Below are 15,011 nucleotides of genomic sequence, written 5' to 3' on the forward strand. Positions count from 1 at the left end.
TACATATACACCATGGAATACTACACAGCTGTAAAAAGTATGGAATCACATACTTCGCAGCACCATGTATGCAGCCGGAGGTCATTATTCTAAGTGAATTAATGTAGAAACAGAAAACCAGTCTTGATGAGGTGGCTCAGGTCTGTAATCCCTGCAGTTTGGGAGACTGAGACGGGACGATCACCTGAGGTCAGGAGTTCGAGACCAGCCTGGCCAACATGGTGAAATCCCATCTCAACTAAAATACAAAAAATTACCTGGGCATGGTGACGTGTGCCTGTAATCCCAGCTACTTGAGAGGCTGAGGCAGGAGAATCACTTGAACCCAGGAGGCAGAGGTTGTAGTCAGCCGAGATCATGCCACTGCACTCCAGCCTGGGCAACAGAGCAAGGCTCCGTCTCCCCAATTCAAAAAAAAAAAAAAGGAAATGAAACCAAACACCACACTTATAATGTTCTCACTTATAAGTGGGAGCTAAATATTGGGTATACACAGACATAAAGACGGAAATAGTAGACACTGAGGACTCCAAAAAGGTCGGGGGAGGGAGGAGGGGGGTAAGGTTGAGAAACTACCTGTTGGGCACTATGTTCACTATTTGGGTGACAGGATCAATAGAAGCCCACACCTCAGCATCTTGTAAAATATCCATGGAACAAACCTACACGTGTACCCCCTGAATCTTTCTTTCTTTCTTTTTTTTTTTTTTTTTTGAGACAAAGCCTGGCTCTGTTGCCCAGGCTGGAGGGCACTGGCACCATCTCAGCTCACTGCAACCTCCGCCTCCCGGGTTCAAGCAATTTTCCTCCCTCAGCCTCCCGAGTAGCTGAGACTACAGGTGCCTGCCACCATGCCTGGCTAATTTTTGTATTTTTAGTAGAGACGGGGTTTTGCCATGTGGGCCAGGCTGGTCTCAAACTACTGACCTCAGGTGATCTGCCCACCTTGGCCTCCCAAAGTGCTGGGATAACAGTCATGATCCACCATGCCTGACTCCCTCTGAATTTTTTTTTTTTTTAAAGAGGCATGTTCTTAAAATGTGAAATTCTTTCTACTTGCCGTGAGGTCATTGGCCATAAGTACACAGGAGGAGACAGAATTCTACAAGTATATCATATTCTGGCTGATCTTTAGCAGCCTCCTCTTGCACTCATGTAACACAAGCTCCCTTCGGTATCATCCTTAAGTTTGATCCCAAGAGTGGGGACTTATTAGCACTTATTTACTTATGATGCTGTGATGGTGTATAATTCAGGAGACTTACACAGGGCTGCTCTCTACTCACAAATGTGCCTGGATAGATGATAAATAAAACATTAAGAATAGGTAAGATTAAATATTTAACATTCCACTCAGACAGAAGATTAAGTAAATTAGAGCAGAGGAAAATGGAATGCCAAGGGAGTATAATGGAAAAAGAAAGGTGCTAGAGGGAAAGCAATGGCTAGCCTTTCATGAGTCTGGGAAAGATAAAGATATCATCTACCACACTGTTAAGGGAAGGGGAATATCAATCCATATGCTAGATGCCATGCTAAGTGCTTTATACATAGTGTCTCATTATTCACTATAATCTTCTGAAGTAGGAATCCTTATTCCCATTTTCCAGATAGTGTAGCTGAGGTTCAGGGAAGTAAAACATCAAGGTCTGATGACAACCAAGTATTTCCGAAGTCCAAAAGACCGTACAAGGTAAGAATTATGCCTCTGGATAAAACTCCCAAAGGAAGATGGTCATTTTCATATTCACTTATGGTTATGGCCAGTTAATCTAAAGTCATTAATTTGACAGTGATGGGCCAGAGACAGCTTCTATCAGCTCATAAAAGCTGACTGTTAAACTTTCGGGAACTTTGCAACCCAATTTACTTCGCAATGGTAGTCTGAAATCAGTCATGGTGTGAATATTTACACCATGGGAATTGGCAAACGATGCAAACCAGGGCATCTTATTTTTTTGCTGAGAACTTGTCATTAAATATGTACCTGCACACTGCTACTTGAGAACCTTAGAGATGGAAGTAAGTAACTTTTATCTTGTTTGTCAAGTCCCATCCAAGTTCTGTCTACTGATTTTAGTTGCCTGGAAGGCTGTGTTGACTTTGTTTGTAGTTATCCACCATAAAGAACCTGCCAAAACTAAGAAGTAATGTCTATTATAGGTGGGGAGGGGAAGCAACAGTGACCATGCCATGTGCTTAACCATCAGGCCAATGCTCTAACTTCAGTCATGAAAAAACAGAGGCCCAGAGAGGCAAAGTGATTTGCCTGAAGCCACAGAATTAATTAGTGGCAGAGCTGAGACTAGGAACCAAGTAATTTGAGTCCTAGTCCACTGATCATTCCAGACAGCACAGAAACCACGTTGCTGAGGCTCTATTAATAATATTAAACAACACCGGAATGACAAAGATCCCTAAGCAAGAATGTTGTAGAGGACATACGAACATACAGAGAGGTGGACTAGAATGAACTCTGGTTCTTTCAGCCCTGGGGGTTTATGATGCTAGATTTCTAAGAACTCTATCTGTGTTCTGATGTGCCTTTTTCCTGACCACAGCAACTACTACCCACGTAAAGTGTGGGCTTTCAAAGATCTTACATGACTTAGCAACATCCTGACAACCACTACATTGTCAGTAGTTAAATCACAAGATATATAGATAATACTTCACAGGTAATTTCTCTAGAAAATATGCCATTAGTAATGCCACGAATAAAAAAGAAAATTCACCAGAGTCCATTCCTATGAACCTTCAGCAGTAAGCTACCCCCAAATCATTTTTGTTCATTTCTTTTTAAACATTGTATTTTTTTTAACAATATGGCTCAAGAATTGAGGTATAAAATAGCAAACTATAAGTCTTCCCTACCCTAACTCCAGCCATCCTATTCTGCTTTGTAGAGACAATCATTCTTATCTTGTGTTTCATTTCACAGATATTTTATGGATATGAGAGTGAATATATATAATGTCTTCCCCCTTTTAATACATATAGTAAAGCATCATAGTATATTAAATTCACTTTGCTTTATTCCACTTATATCTTGGAGCTTATTCTATATCCATATCTAAATAAACTTCATTAGTTTTTATGAAAGATGCTTCCAACCTTGTGTGATAGAAAAAGTGTCATACCCTTATTTTTACATAAGTGTCTCATTTAAAATATCACAACTTGATGTCAGAGGAGGGCTATAAAACACAAACACCACTGAAATGCAAACATTACTTAAGGTCACACTGAGAAACTTTTAAGAAGACTTCATTTCTGCATTTATTTGGATTTCTTTATAAAAGGAAATGACATACAGTGGTCGCAGGTTAATAGGATAACAGTAAACCCTACTGAATCAAGTTTGGACAATTTTTTTTTCTAAATGAAGAGTAAATAACTGAAACTTTGGTCATGAAAGCACTCTGAAGGGCCTTCCTGTAGGAATAAGAAATTGTTACTTCAAATTATTTCTGTCCTATCTTTTTCCAAAAAAAGAGTCACGTTGCTTCCATGAATTTGTGTGTGGTGTCTGCATTCTGCTATGAGCTTCATGAGGTCAAGGATAACAGTTTGTTCATCTTTGTGTTCTCAGTACAGAATAGGACCTTAGTAACTTTTGTTGAATACATGAAATTCTATTGTAGAGAATTTTTCAGTCATCTCAGAACTAACTCAGTTTGCTACTCTCAAATATATACAAAGCAGACACAGTTCTGACCCGGTAAAATTTCCCCATAAGCTATGCTTTGGGAAAAAAGTCTTAAAACCTTGTTGAGGATTTACTGGAGGTAAGAAGAAGGCCTAGAAGTAGGAAAGCCAGAAAGTGGTGGTGGAGTGATGGGATGAAGGCTAAGAAGAAATTGGATGGAGATTTATTTGAGCAAAGATCCCATTTATGCTCTTTAACCACAGCAGGTAAGCCACCATTCTTTGTCTATACTCAAGATCATTCCTATTTAGCGCAAATGCCTCATGTCTATTATTCAATACAATTTTACAAATATGTACTGAGCATCTGTGGTGGGTATACAGTGGGAACTCAATAAATCGGTATCTGGGCCAATTTTAATCCTCATGTCATATTATCATCACTTCTGTACATGTCTGATTCACTAATAGCCTATAAGAATGATAAACAATCATGTTTTAATTATCTTTGCATTTTAATATGAAATGGGGTCTGCTGGGCATTCAAAGTCTGATCAATGAACAGAACAGGGAACCAAGCACCTCAAACTGGGAATGGTTGTGGGAGGAGGAAAGTAATCAAGAGATGTTTCATATGAAAATAACAATATCTGCAATGAGCCTTAAAGGATGAACAATATTCCCAGAAACAGATTTTGGGGCCAAGATATGAAGCATGGAACAAAGGAAATAATATTCTGAACATAATGGAGAAGGCATCATTAAAGTGCACAGAGGTAGCAATATTCATGAAGTGTTTGGGAAACAACATACCATTGAGTGTTTCTAGAGCCTACAGGGAGCCAGGAAAACATGAGAATGAAAAGGTAGGTTGAGTCCCAACCACAGTGGGACTTAAATGATGTACTAAATGGTTTGAACTTTGCCTTGAAAAACAATGGTGAGCCCCCCAAATTTTGAAAATAATAATACATTTTAAAAAATCAGGATTTAAGGGCAAGACAGCTGGGTTTATATCCTAAATTCTTAATAACTAGCAGTGTCACTTTGGATAAATAATTTCTTTGAATTTTAGTTTTTCCTCTAGAAGATGGATATAATACCTTACTAGATTGAATTGAAGAAGTGGATGTTAAAGACCTCTATAAACTGGCAAGTACAGCATAAATATTGTCATTATAATAATAAGCTGTGCTTTGGCAAAACATCTTACAAACTTGTTGGGAATTTGTTGTGGGTGACAGGAAGGCCTAGAAGTAGAAAAGTGGGAAAGTCGTGGTGGGCTGATCATTTGCTTGTGCAGATGAGGACAAAGCCCTATTACCCTCACCTGCAGACACAAGGACCTGACCTTGGACCCTTCCCTGAGCAAGATTCCGAGAAACGGATATACACACCAAACACTAGGCACTCTCGGGTCCACATTGTTTGATAAAATAAATCCTGGGTCAATAATCTCAATGGGATGACAAAAACAATTTCCTGTTGCAGGGCATTTACTGGTAGCATTGCATTTGCAGTCTTCCCAATCAGCAGTCCATTAAGCAGCCATCAAAAACACTAAGCCGCGGAAGGCTTTTTAAAAAAGACATTATGTGTAAGACATTAATAATAAGGAAAGCTGGGTGTGGGGTATATGGGAACTCTGTACCATCTTCTCAGTTCTTCTGTAATAAAACTGACAAAAAGTCTATTAAAAATGACATTACAGACTTATAGTAGATTTACTCATAATAGCCAAAAGCTGGAAATGGCACAGGCATCCATCCAAAGGAGAATGCATAAACAAAGTGGTATATTCATGCAATGGAATATTACTTAGCAATAAAAAGGAATGGTCTATAAATACATTCAACAACATGGATGGATCTCAAAAAGTATTATACCAAATGAAAGAAGCCTTACACAAAAGAGTACATACTGTATGATTCTGTTTCTATGAGATTCTAAAACAGGCAAAACTAATCTATGGTAGAAAAAAAATCAGAATGATTGTTCCTTCTGGAGGGTGGGGGTGGGGTGAGAATTGTTTGGAAAGGGGAATGGGGAAACTTTCTGGAACGATGGTAATGTTTTATATAGTCTGATAGGAGCTTTAGTTACATTTTTGTCACATCTCAAAGAACACTTCAGATTGACATTTCACTCCATGTACATTTTACCTCAAAGAAAAATACTCAACAGATGTGGAACTCTAGGGAATGATATGCATGCTAAAGTATTTAGGGAGAAATGTGCTAATGTCTGCAATTTAGTTTAAATGCTATAAAAAATAAGATGCACAATGGGTGGTCAAAGGAATGGATAGACAAATAGATAAGTGATACAGCAAGCATAGTAAAATATTAATGACAGAATCTAGATGGTTGATAAATAGGTGTTAATTGTAAAATTCTTTCAATCTTGCTTTATGTTTGAAATTTTTCATTTAAAAATGTTAGCAAAAATAAAGAACATTTTTGGGGTTTTGTGTCTGGGTTGCGTGGCTAGGAGAAAGAGAGTAGAGAGTTTATAAGGCCAGTCTTGTAGGCTCTTTATATTAATTAAAAATCCCTTACACTTAACTTTTTATATGAGTACAGATGGCCCTTTCATATTTATCCTCATTTTATCCCCCAATACAATTTATGTATCTCTCATCTGTGTTCCTTTTAGCATTTATAATATCTTCCTTTTAGCATTTATAATATCACTTTGTAACTGTTTTCATCTCTGTATCCCCCTACTAGACCATCGTGAGCTCCTTGAAGGCAGGGCCTTGTCTTTCTTTTTTGATGTGTTTTTGATGTGTTCATAGTAACTGACACATATAGTAGGCACTCACTCAAGCATTTGTTGAGAATACCCTAGGTACTCAACAAGTACAAGGCGAGCTGGCTGCTAGGGCAACCAGACCATTTTAGAGGCCACAGGGAAATGTGAAGATTTCCCACAGAAAAGCATGATTTTATGGAAGCAGTTTTGTACTTGGAAGGTGTTATAACTAGAAACAGAGAGATCTGTTTGGATTTTCTCATCTAGCATGTATCTCGCCATATTGCTACCTGAAATACTTTCTAGATGAAGTTGGTTGGTATGTACGATAGGTTGGCCCACTCAACATCAATTCCATTCCCCTTCTAGTTAGAAAATCTGGAAAACTAAAAGTCACCTTTACCAAATTTGTTTGCAGGTAGTCTGCCAATTACTTGCATTCATATAAGACTGGTAAGGTGGAAATGAGGCTAAGACCATTTTCCATTTCTCTTTTGGCTATTTCTCGTTTCTACTGGCAAAAAAGGATATAGACGTTTGATTGTTTTATGCGGCTGAGGTATTATCCAGCCTCCTGAGTGCCATGGGGCAGGTTCATTAGTAGCTTCTCAAGTCTGACCTCCCATACCCGAGACCACAGCTATGGGGTGTGGGTGGGGGTTAAATGGATCACCAGTGGTGTCCTAGGAGGTCACCTATGGAGTTCTTAAACTAGAACATGCAGCTCTAGTTCTTCCTATCATTTGGTAAGCATCTAATTCCTTGTATTAAATTCCTTCCTGTTTAAAGTATCTGGAGTGGTTTCCATTTCTCACAGTGATCCCTGGGTATAAAAATAAAGAAGTTTGAGTGACAAACAGCAGGTCTCTGGGGACAGGAAAGAAGGGAAATACAAGGCTTTGCGTTTTGGAGTTTTTCACAAGTATCCATTCAAGAAAATGTTGAACCTTACTTTGGGCCAAGCACTGAGCTAGGGGCTGGAATCAAGAAATAGTGGTTTGCTTTGAGATAGGAGAGTCATGTCAACATGTGAAAGAAGGGCCCGTAGTGATAGATGACAGAGAAGGAAGTGATGGTCAGAATGAGAATCCAGGTGAAGGGGTAGATTTATCGGGAGAAAAGGCTTACTCTTAGACCTCTAAAACTAAATAGTGACTATATACTTAGCATCTTATGCATAGCATATTCATTTATATTATCTCATTGTACATTTCCTCTTCCCACCCCCTCCTTTTTTGGTTAACATTTGGGTGCTTCCCATATGGCAGGTACTTTAACGTATTTTCTTAATGGAACTGTGGAACACCCTATGAAGTAGAAAGGTATTAGTTCTAGAATTTGCCTGAGGTCTCACAGTTATTAATAGTAGAACCAGGCTGGGTGCAATGGCTCATGGCTGTAACCCCAGCACTTTGGGAGGCTGAGGTGGGCAGATCATTTGAGGTCAGGAGTTCGAGACCAGACTGGCCAACATGGTAAAACCCTGTCTCTTCTAAAAAATACAAAAATTACCAGGGCATGGTGGTGGGCACCTGTAATCCCAGCTACTCGGGAGGCTGAGGCAGGAGAATTGCATGAACCCGGGAGGTGGAGGTTGCAGTCAGCCAAAATCGCGCCACTGCACTCCAGCCTGGGTGACAGAGACAGACACCCTCTCAAAAAATAAATAAAAATAAAATAAATAAATAGCAGGACCAGCACTCCAACTCTTTTGATCCAAATTCTCCATTCTTTTTTTTTTTTTTTGAGATGGAGTCTCGCTCTGTTGCCAGGCTGGAGTGCAGTGGCACAATCTCGGCTCACTGCAATCTCTGCCTCCCAGGTTCAAGCGATTCCCCTGCCTCAGCCTCCCCAGTAGCTGGGACTACAGTTATGCACCACCACACCCAGCTAATTTTTTGTATTTTTAGGAGAGACGGGGTTTCACCATGTTGGCCAGGAGGGTCTCGATCTTCTGACCTCCTGATCCGCCTGCCTTGGCCTCCCAAAGTGCTGGGATTACAGGCGTGAGCCACTGCGCCCAGCCCCGAATCCTCCATTCTTAAGGGATAACAAATCCAGAATTTCAGTTCTCCAAAAGATATAATGTGTTTAAACACATTGTGCAAACATGAGGAGTTGCTATCCTTACCACAGAAAACCTCTTTCTCTAAGCTTGAAGTCTTCAGGATAAGAGGAATAGTGCCCACGCTGCTCTGGGCCTAGAAAGGGATTACAGAGGTCCCAGGCTGGCTCAGATCAGACCAAACTCACAATAGACCAAGGGGATTGGAAAACAGAGACACAGATGGAAAACCAGTGGCTGCCACCACAGCCTGGTCACTAAGGCAGCTCTTTATCTCCTATGCCATTGTTTATAGCCCAGAGGACACCATCCGGACCTCGTAAATGAAAGTGTCCATTGGGAAGGGGAAAAAACACACACATGCCCCCTCCACACATAAAAGGACATTTGTGTTGGGCAACCCAAGAGGCAGACACACACCAAGGGCTTGCCCCTCCTCCCTTTGCCTCTAGGAAAAGACAAGAAAGGCAGCTTTCTGGTACTCCACAAAGTGGGGAGCCTGTGGCAGGGAACAGAACAAACCCCCTCCAAAACTGCTGACTTGATTAATCCCCAAACTGACACAAGGCGGGAGGAAGACTTCAGGAAATGGGCAGATTATGTCCAAGAAAAGATTTCCTGCAAGCAGTTAACGGGAAACTTACATGAAAAGCAGGACTAAAAATACACAGGCTATTGGAAACCAGTGGTGAGGCCCCTGGTTTGTAAAGAAGTGACTGAGGAAGCCACCAGGCTTGGGACTTTCCCTGCCCACCAACCTAGGGAGATCAACTTAACACTGGCTTTATTTGCCTGGGGGAGAAGCTTATAGGGTACCTGGTATGATTTAAATTTCCTTTCAATATTGATCAAGTCCTCACTGTGTCTGAGCTTTCTATTCATATAAGCTATGATAGCACAAAAAGAAGGTAAAAGCCCCAGTGTCCTACACACATATCCTGACTCAAATGATGAGAGAAACGGATCAGTAGTACAAATGACATCCTATGTTTAAGTGAATTTTGGTTATCAAAAAAATAAACCTCACAACTTAAGTAAGAGTCTAATGGGATGCAGCAAGAGGTAGCAATGGGATGCAGGAAATTTATCTGCACTTGAAGGCATATGTGAGTAATGACAAATCATAGCTCTGGCTTGAACAGTAGGGAAACTAAAAAGTAACATTTAGGAGACCGAAAAGTAACTATTAAGAAGTGTTGTTTATTGACTTTGAGAAAGAACCTTTCTAGGTGCTTAGAGGAAGAAGCAGGCACATGGAGTTCCCTCATGCCCTAGGGTCTGAGCAGAAATTTGAAGATATAGTTTTTGTTTTGTTTTGTTTTTGTTTTAAGAACCTTCCCCTTTGCCTTGTCTTATACCTGCAGAGCCTAATTTTGCCAAATATTTATTGAGCCCCAACACTGGTGTATCCCCTATAGCAGATCAAGAATCTCTTATAATTTTATGGGAAAGATGGTCCTTCAAATGACAGGAGGAGGAGGATAATGCTGGGCTTTGTTTCAGAGCCTGCCTGGGACATGTGGTACCATCAGTATACTCTTGATCCAGTGCTTTACAGTCTTCACCCAGAAATACTGGGCTCCAATTACAAAGGAAAATCTTATCACTAACCATCTTCCAATCATACACATACTGATAAGTCCTTCTTCTAGGATTATAATGAATAATTTGAGTCCAAAGATCTTTTGGTGACTTTTTTTATTTTTTATTTTTAGAGGAAAAGTCTCGCTCTGTCACTCAGGCTGGAGTGCAGTGGTGCGATCATGGCTCACTCCAGCCTCGAATCCTGAGCTTAAGCAATCTTCCTGCCTTAGCATCCCGAGAGCTAGGACTACAGGAATGCACCACCATGCCTAGCTAATTTTTAAACAATTTTTATAGAGGTGGGGGGTCTCACTATGTTACCCAGGCTAGTCTCAAACTCCCGGCCTCAAGAGATCTTTCCATCTTGGCCTCCCAAAGTGCTGGGATTACAGGTGTTAGCCACCACCCCCTGCCCAGTGGCATATTTTTATACACAGTGGGAGCCAGATGTGCAGACAGACTGAAAAACAAAATGTAGGTGGTCCTGTGTGATTAGTCTAGGGAGACTGGGCAGGGAGAACAGTAAGTTTTTCACCATGGGTGATCTAAAACTTTTTGTTGTCAAATCCCATAGATACTTACTGCTGCTCTTATCTTCACTGATTTCTTTGCAGCATTTGAGACACCTGAAGGCTCCTCTCCTAAATCCTTTAGATTACCTGACACCACAATTTCCTGCATTTCTATCCTCATTTTCAGTCATCATAAGGATCCTTTTAAGGTCTATGATCCCTGGGATTTCACCCTCAGTTTTCTCTTGTCTTACTCTATATATTGCTTGGTGATTCATATTTCTCTCATTGTACCAAGTACTCCTAGACTGGCATCTCCAGACTATATCTGAGACCCTCTTGAGCTGTCATGAGTAAAGCTGATAAGTTCATCTCCTTTCGGTTCCTTCCTATTTTCTACAACAGAAGGGAGGACTAATAATAATTTTTTTGATGGTTATAATTTTGTAACTTTTTTATATTTAATTTTTGTGGGTACATAGTAGGTATACATGAGATGTTTTGACACAAGCATGCAATGTGTAATAATCACATCATGGAGAATAAGGTACCCATCCCCTTGAGCATTTATCCTTTGTGTTACAAATAATCCAATTATATTCTTTCAGTTATTTCAAAATGTACAAATAAATTATTATTGACTATAGTTACCCTGTTGTGCAATAAAATAGTAGGTATTATTCATTCTTTCTATTTTATTTTTGGTGCCCATTAATCATCCCCACCTCTCTTACCACCCCTCACTCCCCTTCCCAGCCTCTGGTAACCATCCTTCTACTGTCTATCTCCATGAGTGCAATTGTTTTGATTTTTAGATCCCACAAATAAGTGAGAACATGCAATGTCTATCTGTCTGTGCCTGGCTTATTTCACTTAACATAATGATCTCTAGTTCCATCCATGTTGTTGCAAATGAGAGGATCTCATTCTTTTTATGGCTGAATAGTAATTGTGTATAAGTACCACATTTTCTTTACCCATTCAACTGCTGATAGACACTTAGGTTGTTTCCAAGCCTTGGCTATTGTGAACAGTGCTGCAACAAACATGGGAGTGCAGGTATCTCTGTGTAAAATACTGATTCCTTTCTTTGGGGTAAATACTCAGCCATGGGATTGCTGGATCACATGGTAGCTCTATTTTTTGAGGAGCCTCCAAACTGTTCTCCCTAGTGGTTGTACTAATTCATGTTCCCACCAATAGTGTAAGATGGTTTCCTTTTCTCTACATCCTCGCCAGCATTTGCTATTGCCTGTCTTTTGGATAAAAGCCATTTTAATTGGGGTGACATATCCCATTGTAGTTTTGATTATATATCGATGATGTTGAGTACCTTTTCATATGTCTGTCTGCCATTTGTATGTCTTCCTTCAAAAAATGTCTATTCAAATCTTTGGCCCATTTAAAAATCAGATTAGATTTTTCCCTATAGAGTTGTTTGAACTCCTTATATTTTCTGGTTATTAATCCCTTGTCAGATGGGCAGTCTGCAAATGTTTTCTCCCATTTGTGGGTTGTCTCTTCATTTTAAGGATTGTCTCCTTTGCTGTTCAGAAGCTTGTTAACTTGATGTGATCCCATTTGTCCATTTTTGCTTTGGTTGTCGGTGCTTGTGGAGTTATCACTTGCCATTTTTTTCTAGACCAATATCCTGGAGATTTTCCCCAATCAGTTCTTGTAGGAGCTTCATAGTTACAGGTTTTAGATTTAAGTCTTTAATTCATTTTGATTTGATTTTTGTATATGGTGAAAGATAGGGATCTAGTTTCATTCTTCTGCATACGGATATCCAGTTTTCCCAGCAACACTTATTGAAGAAACTGTCTTTCCTCCAGTGTGTGTTCTTGGCAGCTTTGTTGAAAATGAGTTCACTGTAGGTATGTGAATTTGTTTCTGGGTTCTCTATTCTATTCCATTGGTCTATGTGTCTGTTTTTATGCCAGTACCATGCTGTTTTGGTTACTATAGCTCTGTAGTATAATTTGAAGTGGGTAATGTGATTCCTCAAGTTTTGTTCTTTTTGCTTGGGATAGCTTTGGTTATTCTGGGTCTTTTGTGATTCCATATAAATTTTAGAATTGTTCTATTTCTGTGAAGAATGTCATTGGTATTTTGACAGGGAATGCATTGAATCTATAGATTTGGGTAGTATGGACATTTTAACAATATTAATTCTTCCAATCCATGAGCATGGAATATCTTTCCATTTTCTGGTGCCCTCTTTAGTTTTTTTCATCAGTGTCTTATAGTTTTCATTACAGAGATCTTTCACTTTTTTAGTTAAATTAATTCCTAGGCATTTAATTTTATTTGTGGCTACTATAAATGGGATTACTTTTTAAAAAATTATTTTCCGGGTCGGGCATGGTGGCTCACACCTGCAATCCCAGTACTTTGGGAGGCGGAGGGAGGCGGATCACTGGAAGCCAGGAATTCAATACCAGCCTGGCTAACATGGTGAAATCCTATCTCTACTAAAAATACAAAAATTAGCTGGGCATAGTGGTGCACGCCTGTAGTCCCAGCTACTGAGGAGGCTGAGGCAGAAGAATTGTTTGAACCTGGGAGGTGGAGGTTGCAGTGAGCCAAGATCGCACCACTGCACTCACTCCAGCCCGGGCGACAGAGCGAGACTGTCTCTCAAAACAAACAAACAAACAAAAACAAACAAACAAACAAAAAAAACAAGAATTATTTCCCAGATTGTTCACTGTTGACATATAGAAACGCTACTGATTTTTGTATGCTGATTTTGTATCCTGCAACTTTATTGAATTTATCAGTTGTAATAGTTGTTGTTTTTTTTTTTTGGTGAAGTCTTTAGGTTTTTCCAAATATGAGATCATATCATGAGCAAACAAGGATAATTTGACTTCCTGGGAGGAGGGATAATTAACGGGCACCTTAAATCTCTAAAACCTTGGTAAAGTGCTTTGTTTTATAAAATAGATAATAGTTAGAATTTTGTGTTTTGTCTATGGATGTCTACACATTATTTTAGACCCTGGAAATACAGGTGCCACAGCTGACATTTTATTTGCTAAATTTCAACAATAACCATCATCAAACAGTGAAAAATGAACAGGAATAAATAGCATGGGAACATTAAGTGGCCAAAGGATATGACAAAAATGTTAGGAAATTCTTGTTATCTGTGCAATTAGAAACAAAATAAACAAAAGAATTGAATTAATGACAAGAAGTGATATATATTGAACTAAAATATGTTAGCATCTAGTCATTTCTATTTCTAAAATATCATAGTAAAGAGAAGAAAAGCCATTGTATTCAACTGCTCAGAAATCTGACTGTGAGTACTCCAGCATCTACCTACCTTTGACTATGGACTTCTGAAGACTATAGTACTAGCACTAGCAGGGAACAACATTCAAAGAACCTTGGACTGGGCAACTAGCCTTGTGATTAAATGCTTCTTGCTCAATGTTCATCTAATACCTTTGGGTTCCAAGATCTCAACACATTCTTAGCATTTGGTCTCCGCAAAAGATCAGATAATCATTTGCTTCTCAGTGTAGATTTCAGTTAGTGGGTTTGATTTCCTCATCTAGTACTATTTGCCTCTTAAATCAAATGTCCAAAAAGAAATAAGGACAGGGCAAAAGGCAATACGCAAAAGGCACCAGAAGCTACTTTGCGGGGGTTTCCATTCTGCTGTAGTCTCAGAAATGGCAGGGAGGGGTCAGAAGTTTTTGCCCTATTAGGAAGTAAGGCAGAATTCCCCACAGTGATGTCACAGACAAGACTTAGTTAAGGAGGGGCTAGAAAGTAATAAAAGAATGGAATGATATGTTTTCTCCCCTGACAACCCACACCGTTCTCTTACAGGCAGGGAAAAGAGAAAGAAGGTGGAAGTTGGAGAAAGAATGGTAGAGTATTAGGCAAAGAAAATAAAAGTCTTCCCTCATAGAAGAAGAAAGCATCATTCTAGTAACTCCCCATCCCTACCCTATCTCAAGTGCAGCTGATGGTGAGAAGTAGAAAATGTTTTGTCAATAAATGAATCACAAATGAGTTCCTCTCTATATTCCGTAAGACACATTCTGTGTAGATCCTGTAATTAAGGAGTTCCAAACTTAGCTAAGAAGCCATGTACATTTTTAAAATATAAAGCAGCACAAATACAGCATTAAGTCAGAAGTAATATTAGGAGTTTAGAGGCATGAACAACTGCTGTAGCTCAGAGTGGTTTGAGAAAGCTTTGTAAGCAAAAGACCCGAGGCCAGGCCAGGTCAGTATGAAGGCCTGGACTACATTATCCTTCCTAGTTCATCTTCTTTCTTTGGCTCAGTCAGCAAGGAACTTCTAAACATATAAAAACAATACACCATCAAATGTCTTACAAAAGTACTCCATAAAGTATAAAATGTTAAGTATATTACCTGACTCTTCAGGAGAGCAGGATGAAGTGAATTATCTGTTACCATCAC

General features: G+C 39.5%; 1 protein-coding gene across 6 annotated transcripts in view; it reads right to left on the reverse strand.

Moving 5' to 3' along the window:
• The window catches only part of GAB2 (GRB2 associated binding protein 2), a 202,899-nt gene that overhangs the window by 108,578 nt on the left and 79,310 nt on the right, over positions 1 to 15,011 (reverse strand). The window lies entirely within an intron of this gene.

The sequence above is a fragment of the Pan troglodytes genome, chromosome 9 (genome assembly GCF_028858775.2).
Source record: "Pan troglodytes isolate AG18354 chromosome 9, NHGRI_mPanTro3-v2.0_pri, whole genome shotgun sequence".
Classification (NCBI taxonomy): Eukaryota; Metazoa; Chordata; class Mammalia; order Primates; family Hominidae; genus Pan; species Pan troglodytes.